The following is a 15,322-nucleotide window of genomic DNA, read 5'->3' on the forward strand; positions in this document are numbered from 1 at the left end:
CTATTTACAGCGCGGACACCCTATCCGGCGCTATAAATAGCCACTCCTTCGTCACCACCAGGGCTCCCTTTAAAGTTTAATAAACCTCTCAGCTGCTGCTGGCGGTGTAACCAAACCTTCCTTAAATTAAAGGTGCAGGAGCCGGGGAGGGGCAGCTCTGTGCCCCCAGGGCAGGGGGGGACATGCGAGAGGTGACCTGTAACCCGAGCACGCAGCCTCGACCCTGGATAGGATGTCTCTGGAGATGACACCACACCCCAGGTGAGGCGGGTGCGGACGTCACCCATAGGGTGACCAACCATCAGTACATTTCACGGACCGTCCGTAATTTGGATCTCACATCCGTTGTCCGCGACAATCCCTTTTACTGACGCCTTTTGTGCGTAATTTTAGGCATTGGGGGACATCACTGTTCCCCTGCATGAAGCCTCAGCTCCCTGATGGGGGCGCCTTGCCCTCTTCCTGGGAGCACAAGAGCAGCCCCGCCCGCCCATTGTCATTCTGTCTGCGGCTGATTGACACATACAGACTGACAACGCGCAGTCTGTGCTCTCACCGCATGTGATGGCCTCCTCCGGCCTCCGTCCAGGGCAGGGCTCTCTGAGAGGGACACAATGTGCAAAGACGCCATTACTGCCAGGTGCGAATCCAGCTCAAGAAAAGAAGGCGGTGAAAGAAGTTAAAAGAAGGGGCTAGAGGTCTCATCATTTTAGAAAAGTGCATTTTCAATATTATATTCAACAAAGTCATGGTTGCTGCATTTTTATTTTATGCAACTAACAACCATTGACAAAGCCAATAGTTCTGGCTTGTTGTAGGTGTAACGTTACTTGCTGTGTTATATATCTAGATACAATGATGGAAGAGTCAAAATACCAGTCCAGCGACACACGATGCTAAGCACAGATATTTAGCTTAGGTGTTTTAAGCCACGCCCTAAATTACATCAAACACCCCCTTTGGAGAGACCCCCCCCTTTTTTTCATTCCGCTTAAAGCCCTGGAAACAACACCATGTCACAGTCACCTCATGGCATGGCACTGTGTATCATGCATGACTCATGACTTCCACTTTTTCAGATTGCCTATGTGCAGGGGCATAGTGGGCCCTCCCCACACCAAACCTTGCTTCATGAACTACAGCAGGGGTGAAATTTCTGTTGGGCCTCATCTGTCTGCAACTCTGCAGACAAGGGCTCAGCTCATAATTAATATGAAAATATGGGCGAGTGAGTAAGTGAAGGGATGGCTGGATGGCTGGAAGGATTAGTGAAAAGGTGAATGGATGAGTGAAAGGGTGAATGGATAGATAATGAGAGAATGGATGGATGGATGATGAGTGAGTTGAAGGATGGATGAAAGAAAAGGCAAATGGATGTATGTGTGGAAGGGTAGATAGATGGGTAAATAGGTGGAGGGATGAGTGAAAGGATGGGTGGATGAGTGAAAGGATGGCTCATGGCCGAGTGGATGGGTGAATGGATGAGTGAAATGATAGATGGATTGATAAATTGATAAGTGAAAGGGTGAATGGATGGACGGATGAGTGAAAGGGTATATGTAAGGATGGATAAGTGAGTGAAAGGGAGGGTCGATGAAGAAAAGGATGGATAAATGAGTGAAGGAGTGAAAAGGTGAATGTTGAGTGAAAAGATGGATGGATGAGTGAGTGAAAGGATGGATGAGTGATAGAGTCAATGGATGGATTCTTGAGTGAATGAGTAGATGGATGGGTGGATGGATGGAAGGATGAATGGATAAGTGAAAGGGTCAATGAAGAGAGAAAGGGAGGTTGGATGGATTACTTTACTGAAAAGGTGAATGGGTGAATGGATGGATGGGTGACTGGGTGGGTGTATGAGTAAGTGAAAGGATGGCTGGATGGGTGTAAAGGTAAATGGCCGGATGGATGAGTGATTGACTGACTGGCTGGAAGTGTGGGTGGAAGAGTGGATGCATTAGTGTATGGATGAATAGGGTGAAAGGGTCGATGGATGGATGAGTGAAAGTGTGGTCGGAGGGATGGATGAGTGAAATGATGAATGAAAGGATACATGATGGATAGGTTTGCAAATGGATATGTATGTTTGGATATGGATGGACTTACTTATATACTATTGTGCAACCTCCTCTGATATCTCTGTAAAAGGGACCTTTTGCCCCAAAGTTTTTTCCAGAATTTTGACTCTTTGTCCTGAGGTTTTACACTCACCATCCTGAATTTGCAGCCATACCAGTTGGTCACCCTAGTCACCCATCGGGTACCGCATGGCGCCTTGGCATTGCCAAGGATGGTGAAAGGGCACCCGCGGCTGGCGGAGTAGGCACTGGATAAGAACAAGGACCGCTGCGGGGCGCCACCGCTGACGCACACTGTGCAATGGCACTTTCTACAGCCGCATCAGATGGCACCTACTGAGCCTGGCTGCTGGCAGACCCTGCCCCTTCCCTGGGGACCACACCCTGGGCCACAGGAATGCCTATCAAAATGACCAACATACTCAAGGCCGTGTTGAGATACCTCTGCCACCCACGGGAATTCATTATCGTCCCCTTTGAGCAACTTGTCATCAACACTGGAATGAGCACAGCCAATACCCCAAACTGAAAAGGCCCATCTGCCAACAATGGAGCAGGCACCTGCCTTTCACTGCTCCCCGCCTCACCCCAGCAGAAAAATGCCTTCCACTGCTCCCTGGCTCACCACAGCAGACATCTGCCTTCCACTGCTTCCTGACTCACCACAGCAGACACCTGCCTTCCACTGCTTCCTGACTCACCACAGCAGACACCTGCCTTCCACTGCTTCCTGACTCACCACAGCAGACACCTGCCTTCCACTGCTTCCTGACTCACCACAGCAGACACCTGCCTTCCACTGCTTCCTGACTCACCACAGCAGACACCTGCCTTCCACTGCTTCCTGACTCACCACAGCAGACACCTGCCTTCCTCTGCTCCTTGCCTCACCACAGCAGACACCTGCCTTGAACTGCTACCTGATGCCCCACAGCAGACACCTGCCTTCGACTGCTTCCTGACTCACCACAGCAGACACCTGCCTTCCACTGCTACCTGCCTCACCACAACAGACACTTGTCTTCCACTGCTACCTGCCTCACCACAACAGACACTTGTCTTGCACTGCTACCTGCCTCACCACGACAGACACCTGCCTTCCGCTGCTACCTGCCTCACCACAACAGACACTTGTCTTCCACTGCTACCTGCCTCACCACAACAGACACCTGTCTTCCACTGCTTCCTGACTCACCACAGCAGACACCTGCCTTGCACTGCTACCTGCCTCACCACAACAGACACCTGCCTCGCACTGCTACCTGTCTCACCACAGCAGACACCTGCCTTCCTCTGCTCCTTGCCTCACCACAGCAGACACCTGCCTTGAACTGCTACCTGATGCCCCACAGCAGACACCTGCCTTCCACTGCTTCCTGACTCACCACAGCAGACACCTGCCTTCCACTGCTTCCTGGCTCACCACAGCAGACACCTGCCCTGCACTGCTCCGTGGCTTGCCACATCAGACACCTGCCTTGCACTGCTCCCTGGCTTGCCACATCAGACACCTGCCTTGCACTGCTCCCTGGCTTGCCACATCAGACACCTGCCTTGCACTGCTCCCTGGCTTGCCACATCAGACACCTGCCTTGCACTGCTACCTGCCTCACCACAGCAGACACCTGCCCTGCACTGCTTCCTGTCTCACCACAGCAGACACCTGCCTTGCACTGCTACCTGCCTCACCACAGCAGACACCTGCCCTGCATTGCTCCCTGGTGCCCCACAGCAGACACCTGCCTTTCACTGCTTCCTGTCTCACCACAGCAGACACCTGCCTTGCACTGCTACCTGTCTCACCACAACAGACACTTGCCTTGCACTGCTACCTGTCTCACCACAACAGACACCTGTCTTCCGCTGCTACCTGCCTCACCACAGCAGACACCTGCCTTCCAATGCTCCCAACCTCACCACGAATCTCTGACAGAATATTGAGGCTGTAAATATCGACAGACAAAATATCGACGCTGGAATATCGAAGGCAAGTATATCGACACCCTATCTACAACATGGTAAGTACAAAAATATCGAAACTAAAATATCGATGTTAAAAATATCGTAATTAAATATATCTTTTAAAAAAAAAAGGTAAAATTAAGTAAATAGTACTTATATATATTTTAAACTTATGTTAAAATGTGTTATAATGTTTAAAATGAATAAATAATACATATTTACTATTAAACATTTAATTTAAAATAATAATAAAATATATAATATATACTTAAATAAATATATTATATAGATAATTTTTTTAATAATTATAAAATATTAACAAATACTACAATTTAAAAATACATCAACACTGATAAAATAATAACATAAATAATAATAAATAATTATATTTAATAAATAACAACAATTAAATATACTTTCTATATTTTAAAAATTAATTAAATACAACATTATGTAACATCTTAAAGACATAAATAAATATAAATAATATTGAATAGCATAAGGGTAAAAATTACTATTCAAACTCCAGAGGGTGCAACAGTAGATAAAGCGTTGGATAGCGCAAGGGTAAAAATTACTATTCCAACTCCAGTGAGTGGAACAGTAGGGAAAGCGTTGGATCGCGGGTATGTAAAAATGATTATTCCCACTCCAATGAGTACAACATTAGGGAAAGCGTTGGATAGCGTAAGAGTAAAAATTACTATTCCCACTCAAGAGAGTGCAACAGTAGGAAAAGCGTTGGATAGCGTAGGGGTAGAAGCAAGATGGCGGCCGCTACTGCAGCCGTGTGAGGAGCTGCGCGTGTTTCCCTCGGAGACCTGTCCCGACCTGGCGTGAGAGAGGTGCTCTGCTGCCGCTGCTGACTGCTTGAGGAGCCGAGACGTGTGACGAAGCGTTTTGTGGCACCGAGGAGTAAGAAGAAACGAGAAGGGTCGGCCGACCCTCGTGTACACTGTTGAAGCCGCTGGTCCCGGCTACTGGACTGTGTTAACCGCCTTCCCTGCCGGCTGGTGGGAGGGCCTGAGCGCGTTGCAAGCGCCCGCGGCGTTTCCTAACCGCGGCGCCCGTAGGATGAAATCAGCTGTGGACCGGGCGGACTGAGTCGCGGAAAGCTGTGGAACTGCTGTGGAACTGCTGTGAGAGTGTTTGTGGCAACTCGGGACGCCTGTTGCTACATTGCGGTCATTGTGGATACTTAGTTGCCAGTACCGATTCACGAAGGATCCGAAGGATTTGGATAACGGTTTTTGACTGCCACGTGAACACGATTTAAAGTGTATAACGACAGTATTTGCAACTTTAGCGGTCCGCAACTTTCTTCCTCTCGCTACATAATCATTCTTCTACAGTGAGGTACACAAATTTTTTGGGGGGAATTTGTTACTCTGTGCTATTCTGTGCTATACTGTCGAACTGTCGAACTGGTTGCATGTAGTAAAAATACTTTTTGTGCAGCTAGCAAAACCCAGCAAAAGTTTGTACTTCTAGATTGCACTGGGAAAAGAAGATTTTTCTTGTATAGAAATATTCAACATGGCTCCCAAAGGCAGAGCTACTAAAAAGAATACTTCTAACTTAGCCAATTCTGCAAATGCTTCGAGTACTGCAAATGCTTCAACAAGCACTACAGTAGCATATCAGGAACGCCGTAATTCACAGTCTAATGGGGCTGTAAAAGAGCCCACAATACCTGAGCTATTTAAGAAAAAACCTACGACTACCTCTAATAAAAGCTCTACAACTGAAGCGACCCCTGCAAGGGCTACTGAATGCTCTAACCTTGATAAAACCAACGTGAACCAACCATCCAAAAATGATACTGGCTTAGCTGGAGCTAACTTCAACGTCAATGAAGATGGTGTAAGGGGGGAAGGTAGCAACGATGACGCAGTATCAGAGCTTTGCCTTGCAGTAGAGGGAGTTAGAGTTTCACCCAGACCAAATGACCTACAACAACAACATGATGCAGAATCGGTAGAATCTGGGGGCCAATTTTTTTCTATGTCCGATCTATCTGTTGCTTCAGAAGGTGATATGGAGGAGGAACTCCTCAGTGAAGAGGAACACTCTCAGGTCAAAGATTGGGCGGAGGAGTGTAATCAAATTACAGAGGAAGATATGTTAGGCCCTGACTTCCTAACTAATGAAGGAGTCTCAAACACAGTTCGCAAGGTCATAGAGGGAAAATCTAAGGAGAAAATATTAGTTATGGATCAACCTCAATGGGACAGGGCCAGTGCTAATAATAATGAAGCGGTTGATGAAAACTCTGAGACCCCTGAGCTATTAGAAGAGTCTGAGGAGATTACCTTAAAATCTATATACAAGCTACAGGCCTCAATGTATCGTATGATACCAACTCATAGAGAAGAAACCAAGGCGGAAGGTCTTCGAACTCAGGGAGCAGTTCGAAAACTTCAAAATGTAGTACGACGCCTGGCTAAGTCTAGCACGGATACTAACGTGAGAGTGCAAGAGACGGAAACGCGTATTTCAGCAGTAGAAGATGAGTTAACGCTACATAAGAATTCAATCAAAGAGCTGGATAGCACCAGGCAAGACGTGGACTGGAAGCTAATTGATTTAGAGAATCGCGCCCGACGTAACAATTTACGTGTCCTGGGAATTGGAGAGAAATCTGAAGGGAAAGACATTCGACGCTTTGTAATAGACTTGTTTGCTGATGCCTTTCAGGATCTTACTGGTTGGGATTGGGATAAGGAGGTTATAAGAGCTCATCGATTTCCATTCAACCAAAAGACTGACCAGGAAGGCAGGAACAAATATCCAAGAGCTATTCTCATTTGTGTGCAGAATTATCTTCTCCGTGAGATTCTGTATGACTTAGCAAGACCTTCGAAACCCAGAAAAGGTTTGGGGCATGAATTTTTTGTGAGACCAGATTTCTGTGCTGCAACTGTCCAACAACGCTGGAGACTAAAACAACTGATGGCACCAATGCAAGCTAAGGGGGGTCAAACTTTTCTACTCAATCCTGCTAAACTTAAAGTTGTGCATAAAGGAAGAACTATATTTTTTGTATCAGAGATAAAGGCTCAACAATATCTAGAGACTATGTAGTAAAATGCTGTAGGAACAAAACTATGTTTAATCGGTTGTGATTCAGCTACTCCAAATAGACAGATCTTCCCAGCAGTATTGGGTTTTGGTGCCTTTTTTTTTTTTTTTGATTGCACTTCTTTAGGCTTCCTTAGGCTACTTTTATCAGGAGGGTCAGATCCGAGGGCAACTCACAGCTGATACTCACATACCATCAATGAGGGCACTTGCCCTTACGCTTCTGGTGGGGGGGTGGTGTGGGAAAGGAGGGGTGGGGGGGAACAATGGGGTGGGAGGGTGGGAAGATTTTTTTTTTTTTTTGGGGTGCAAGGCAATACAGCTGGAATGTTTAGTTGACTTCTGTATAACGCTTATTTTTGGCAGATATCGAATGATGGCAGATGTTGCTCATATGTTTATGCTTATGTTTATGTTTAGCTTAGCTTATTCAAAAATACTTTATAATGGCTAAATTATCAATTTATTCCATTAATGTATGTGGTTTGAATGATAAAAGGAAAAGAGGTATACTGGCCCAGATGTTATCAACTATGCGGGTGGATGTAGCTTGCATTCAAGAGACTCACATCGCTTGGTCCAATAGAGGGACCCTAAAAGATCTTGGGCTGGAAGTGGTAGGATGCACTCGTCATGGCTCCACTACACGTGGGGTTGCAATACTTAAGAGACGCGGATTGGGTGAAGTTAAAAGAGTTAAAGAGGATCCAACTGGACGGTGGGTAATTGCAGAACTTAAAATTGGAGGTTTGGTAGTTACTATATGCTCCTTGTACGGATCTATATTAGATGATTCGGGTGCATTGGATTTTTTAAGTATAGAGCTGGCACAATGGTCACCCAATATTATTTTTTGTGGAGACTTTAATTTGCACCTCGAAGAAACTTTTGATATCTATAGTAGGGCTCCATATAAGGGGAGGAAGAAGAAGGTGTTTACAGCACTTAAAGGGATCATCTAAGAGTATAGATTAGCTGATGTAGGGTATGAGAAGCGAGGAAACATATTCGGGCATACCTTTTTTTCTGCACCGCATCAAAGATTTTTCAGATTAGATTACTTCTTTGTTTATAAGGGATTATACGATGATTTAGTACAAATTGAATTTGAGGTTCTTCCAAAAGTCATTTCAGACCATAACCCTCTAATACTTAAGCTTGTTTTAAATATGGCTAATACTATCCGTGCGTGGTCTTTTGACCGCAAATTATTGTATGATCCTGGTTATGTTGAGCGTATGAATGCTTGGATTCCAGAATTTTTTCACCATAATAAAGACTCTACATCATTAGAAATAGTTTGGGATACTTTTAAATGTGGGGTACGGGGCGAAACACTTAGTTATTCTTTGAATAAACAAAAAGAGACCTGAAATCAGGTAACTTCTGAACTTAAACATCTCAGAGCTTTAGAGATTCAACTTATGCAACTATGTAAGCAAGGGTCACCTAAGGAAAATACCACAAAGAAACTAATAGCTCTAAAAAATACGATATATCAACGATATGCTACGAAACTTGCACAACAGATCTCTGCATTCAGGACAGAGCTATATGAAGTGGGGGAAAATTCGGGAAAAATTTGGCAAAGAGGGCAAGGCAGAAGGCAGCTTATGCTAGTATTGATAAAATTGATAATCATTTAGGGACAACAGTTAGCAGAGCTGAAGATATTCTGAGAGTGTTTAGAGATTTTTATTCCCAACTGTATACGGACGAAGTTCGTCCTGAGTGTCTAGACCAGATCAACCAATTTGTCAATCCAGTACTGAGTAGTATTCTTTCTATTGAAGAGAAGGAGAAACTAGACTTGCCATTCACTTGGGAGGAGGTCGAACTCTCGTTAATGTCCCTAGCCTCAGGAAAAGCTGCAGGACCTGACGCCATTCCGCTAGAATTTATAAACATTTTAGGAAAGTATTAAAAACAGAACTAATAGATTTATGCTTAAACGCATAGCAAGGTAACTCTCCTCAATCCTGGCATGAGTCTATCATTACAGTGTTTCTTAAAAAAGGGAAACCTCCTTTATTGCCCTCATCTTTTCGCCCTATCTCACTTATAAATTCCGATAGTAAAATTGTTTCTAAAATCCTAGCGGGTAGACTCTCTAATATTATTTCCCCTCTAGTCTCTAAATACCAACATGGCTTTATTCCAGCTAGAGACACCGCTGACCATATTCGACGTGTTATTTCTTTTTTGGACTGGTCTCAAGCAACTCGGTCTAGTATGGGATTAGTATTTTTAGATGCTGAAAAAGCTTTTGACCGGGTTGCTTGGGATTATCTTTGGGAAATTTTGCTCAGAAAGGGATTAGGTCGGGGGATTGTTAAAGCTTTGAAAACCTTGTATATTACCCCAAAAGCATATATTCGAATTAATGGTCAATTATCTTCATCTTTATTAATTTCCAGAGGTACCCGTCAAGGATGTCCCTGTTCTCCTTTACTCTTTGCTTTTTATATAGATCCCTTAATTAATCGTTTTTTTTCGGAAATGGATATCAAACCCATACATCTAGCCAATATTAATTACCGAGTCCTTGCGTACGCTGATGATATTGTGATTTCAACTACAGACGTTCAATCAGCTTTACCTATTATTGATTTGATTGCCAAACAGTTCGGATACTTTTCGGGCTATAAACTTAATCTAGAAAAGACCCAAGTTTTGTGTTCTGGAGAAAACCTACCTGCTAATATCCCCACTTCTTCAGAAGTTATTTATTTAGGTATTAAAATCTCACAACCTATAGAAAAAATTGCGGAACGTAATTTAAATCCTATTATTGCCCAAATTAACATCCTACTACAGCGTCTTCATCATCTGCGACTGTCCCTCTTTGGCCGTTCCAACATCTTAAAAATGCTGGTCCTACCGAAGGTCTTATATTTGTTTCGTACAATTCCTTTGGATTTCTCATTACACTCTCTCAAAATCTTAGAAAGAACCACATTTCGCTTTCTCTGGGGCTATAAACGCCATAGAAAAGCAGCTAAAAAAATGATTCTTAGTAAGGAATGTGGTGGCTGGAATGTACCGTTTTTTCTTTTTTATTACTTTTCTGCTGTTCTACAATATATTGGTCCTCTTATTTTAGGTGAAAGAACTGAGCTTGCAGAATGCCAGACCCCATCAATTTACCAACTGCTTCTAGGCGACAAAGTTAAGGGTAGCTTTTTGAGATTAGTAGAACCCAGCTACTACAAAAAAACTAAATATAAGACTTTAAAGTCTGCTTTTGGAGTCTGGCAGAAAATCCGAAAACATATTAAACTAGCGAAATTAAATCTCTATACTCCTCTTATATCAACGGAGCTATTTCCAGAAGTTTTTTTTGATTTAACTATGCACAGGTGGCAGCAGAAAGGAATTAAGTATTTGGGGGACTTATTTTGCAATGGGCAAATGATCTCGTTCCAGGATCTAATGGCTAACTTTTCCGTGGGAAGGAATGATTTTTTTAAATATCTACAACTACGTAGTTTCTTACAGCGCCATCCTGTTACTCCATTGATTAAAAATTCTTTATTAGAGCTTTTACAAAGAAAGCCTCGCATAGGTCCTATATATCTAAGCCTAATGCAGGAATTTGGTGATGATCTAGGCCAATGTCAGACCAAATGGGCCAATAGTCTAGACATAGCAAATGTTGATGTTTTATTGTCAATTAGAATGGCTGCAGAATGTCTCATAACTGGGATGATGAAATCCCAACACTTTATGTGTATTCACAACCTTTATTATACTCCCAAAAAAGTAGTTAAATGGAGCACGATGGCAGGCACGAATTGTAGCCGATGTGGATTGTATGCAGCTGATGAATTACATATGTTTTTTTTTTGCCCTAAGCTAGTGCCGTTGTTTCAACAAATTGAAATTTTTTTGTCTATTATTTTGAAAAGTAATATAAAGATAACTAATGAATTAGTATTGCTTGGTATAGATCATACCATTATTTGGCCTAGACCAATCTCTTATTTTCTTTTTCTGTGTATGGCCGCAATTAGATCTTGTATCACCAAGGAATGGATTAGCCAGGAACCCCCTACTTTTTTGATGTGGAAGGAAAAACTGTTATTTATGTTTAATATGGAGTCGGCTATCTACAAGCTCAAGGGGGTTAAAAAAAGAATTATGGGAGAAAAAATATGGGCACCAATTGCCGAGTGGATTTGATTTGAATCAATGTATTTTATAGTTGCTATTTTATTTTGTTTTCTGCCAAAATCCTGTCATATAACTTGTTATTCTCTGAAAATAATCTGCTTTTTTTTTTTTTTTTTGCTTACATGCTTTTTTTTTTCTGTTTATGTTGTTGAGTTTAACGTTTTGCTGTATTTCCTTGCAATAAAACAATAAAACTTTAAATATAAAAAAAAAAAAAAAGGATAGCGTAGGGGTAAAAATTACTATTCCCACTCCAGTGGGTGCAACAGTAGGGAAGGCGTTGGATAGCGTAGGGGTAAAAATTACTATTCCAACTGCAAAGAGTGCAACAGTAGGGAAAGCGTTGGATAGCGTAGGGGTAAAAATTACTATTCCCACTCCAGTGGGTGCACACAGTAGGGAAAGCGTTGGATAGCTTAGCGGTAAAATTTACTATTCCCACTCCAGTGGGTGCAAAAGTAGGGAAAGCGTTGGATGGCGTAAGGGTAAAAATTACTATTCCAACTCCAAAGAGTGCAACAGTAGGGAAAGCGTTGGATAGCGTAGGGGTAAAAAGTACTATTCCCACTCCAGTGGGTGCAACAGTAGGGAAAGCGTTGGATAGCGTAGAGGTAAAATTTACTATTCCCACTCCAGTGGGTGCAACAGTAGGGAAAGCGTTGGATAGCGTAGGGGTAAAAATTACTATTCCAACTCCAAAGAGTGCAACAGTAGGGAAAGCATTGGATAGCGTAGGGGTAAAAATTACTATTCCAACTGCAAAGAGTGCAACAGTAGGGAAAGCGTTGGATAGCGTAGGGGTAAAAATTACTATTCCCACTCCAGTGGGTGCACACAGTAGGGAAAGCGTTGGATAGCTTAGCGGTAAAATTTACTATTCCCACTCCAGTGGGTGCAAAAGTAGGGAAAGCGTTGGATGGCGTAAGGGTAAAAATTACTATTCCAACTCCAAAGAGTGCAACAGTAGGGAAAGCGTTGGATAGCGTAGGGGTAAAAAGTACTATTCCCACTCCAGTGGGTGCAACAGTAGGGAAAGCGTTGGATAGCGTAGAGGTAAAATTTACTATTCCCACTCCAGTGGGTGCAACAGTAGGGAAAACGTTGGATAGCGTAGGGGTAAAAATTACTATTCCCACTCCAGTGAGTGCAACAGTAGGGAAAGCGTTGGATAGCGTAGGGGTAAAAATTACTATTCCCACTCCAGTGAGTGCAACAGTAGAGAAAGCGTTGGATAGCGTAGGGGTAAAAATTACTATTCCCACTCCAGTGAGTGCAACAGTAGGGAAAGCGCTGGATAGCGTAGGGGTAAAAATAACTATTCCCACTCTAAAGGGTGCAACAGTAGGGAAAGCGTTGGATAGCGTAGGGGTAAAAATTACTATTCCCACTCCAAAGGGTGCAACAGTAGGGAATGGCAATTAATAAATAATTACAAAATATATTACACATTAAAATATGTAATTATTTACAATTAAATTACTTCCCACCCTATTCCCCTATAAACCCACAACCCGCTCTGGTACTAAAACATAACATTTATTAAACATTAACATTAATTACCAATTAAATAATTAATTTATCAATTAAATTAATTAATTGCCAATTAATAATTTAATTTAAAATTAATTAATTACAATTAAATTACTTACCCACCCTATTCCCCCATAAACCCACAACCCGCTCTGGTACTAAAACATAACATTTAATAAGAATTAACATTAATTACCAATTAAATAATTAATTTATCAATTAAAATAATTAATTGCCATTTAATAATTACAATTAAATTACTTCCCACCCTATTCCCCTATAAACCCACAACCCGCTCCGGTACTAAAACATATAATTTACTGAAAAATAAATGTATTCATATATAAAAATAATACACATATAATATAAATTAATTTAAATACTTAACAAAAACATATAACACATACATAATAAAAATCAAAAAATAATACAAATATCGATATTAGTAACATCGAAATTAGTTACATCGATATATATGCTATCGATATTACTTACAGCGATATAAATTATTTCGATATTACTTACCTCAGGGTCGATATTCTGTCCTACGATATTCTTGACATCGATATTCTGTACCTTTGAAATTTTAAACACGATATCTTTGTAGGTCGAAATTTTCAACTCGATATTTTGACTGTGCACCCCTCACCACGTCAGACACTTGCCTTGCACTGCTACCTGTCTCACCACAACAGACACTTGCCTTGCACTGCTACCTGTCTCACCACAACAGACACTTGCCTTGCACTGCTACCTGTCTCACCACAACAGACACTTGCCTTGCACTGCTACCTGTCTCACCACAACAGACACTTGCCTTGCACTGCTACCTGTCTCACCACAACAGACACTTGCCTTGCACTGCTACCTGTCTCACCACAACAGACACCTGCCTTGCACTGCTCCCAGCCTCACCACAACAGACACTTGCCTTGCACTGCTACCTGTCTCACCACAACAGACACCTGCCTTCCACTGCTACCTGTCTCACCACAACAGACACTTGCCTTGCACTGCTACCTGTCTCACCACAACAGACACTTGCCTTGCACTGCTCCCAGCCTCACCACAGCAGACACCTGCCTTCCACTGCTACCTGTCTCACCACAACAGACACCTGCCTTCCACTACTACCTGTCTCACCACAACAGACACCTGCCTTCCACTGCTACCTGTCTCACCACAACAGACACTTGCCTTGCACTGCTACCTGTCTCACCACAACAGACACTTGCCTTGCACTGCTCCCAGCCTCACCACAGCAGACACCTGCCTTCCACTGCTACCTGTCTCACCACAACAGACACCTGCCTTCCACTGCTACCTGTGTGGTAAATAATAATTACCGGGACTATTTTTCTATGCATTAAATGATTATAAGAACAGCTCAATAAATGAGAGGCAGAGTCCGTGGTATCTGAGTCATACGGGCTTTAATTAAGTGGCTCGAGCCAATGGACATCGTGTTCCATCACCTACTAAGGTTCAGGAAGGGATATTCAACATTTCATCAACATCATACAATATATATAGTAGAACTGTACAGTTGCATTGAATACAGTAGGCGTAACAAGTGAAAAAAAGAAAGATAAGAACATATGGGCGTAAAAGAAGGCGTGCACAGGGCGTGCACGGAGGTGTGTGATGTAGACGTCACAGAAGTGTCATAGGTGGGTGGACACATGGAGGGGGTTTCATGGGCAGCTGGAACCTTTAACCTACTGGTGCGCGCAAAACGAGTCATGACGTGTAACTGGGGAGGGCTGGGGGGGCGCTGACTTCTAGCACTAGTAGAGGAGACTGAAGTCTGGGATGTCAGAACGACCTGTACCTATAGCGTATCTGATATCTTGTGTTTGGAGTACATGTTGCTTGATTCTAAAAGTCATCAGGGCAAAAGCTGGTTGTCACTAAAGGCTAGTGTATGCATATTTCTCTTTATGTATTGCGTGGGCTATGGATCTTCTATGGATACTAATTCAGTAAATCACTTGCATGGAGACAGAAAGACTGGACTGTAGACGGATATGTTTATCCTGTTCGTTAGCTAGGAATGTGAATCCGGGGAGCTGAACAGATAACTGTGTGCATAATATATTCTTGGCAAGCAGGCCAAGCCGAGCCGGGCACCGCGTTGTTTTTCAGGAAGTAAGGGAAGGGTCAGGGATGCAGGCGGGGCTGCATCTCTCGGAACGTTTCAGGAGGCTTGAGGCCTGGATCTGGTGTCCGGGCCCTGTGGAGCCTTAGAAACGGGTGCATCTCGACGATTTAACGTGCACCATGTAAAGACGTTGGCAACATAGGCCTAAAAGCCTAATTCATGTTGCTTTCACGGAGGACTGGATACCTGACATACTAACGTTGGACGCGACTGCAAATGCGTCTTTATTTTCGGCCATGGAGGGAAAATGTATGGAGATCATGCACATATACTACATGATGGGGAACACGTAGGGGACACATAGCAGGGCAAAATTCAATTTTCCTCATTCCCTCCT

Source organism: Lissotriton helveticus, chromosome 10 (assembly GCF_964261635.1).
Source record: "Lissotriton helveticus chromosome 10, aLisHel1.1, whole genome shotgun sequence".
NCBI classification, from domain to species: domain Eukaryota; kingdom Metazoa; phylum Chordata; class Amphibia; order Caudata; family Salamandridae; genus Lissotriton; species Lissotriton helveticus.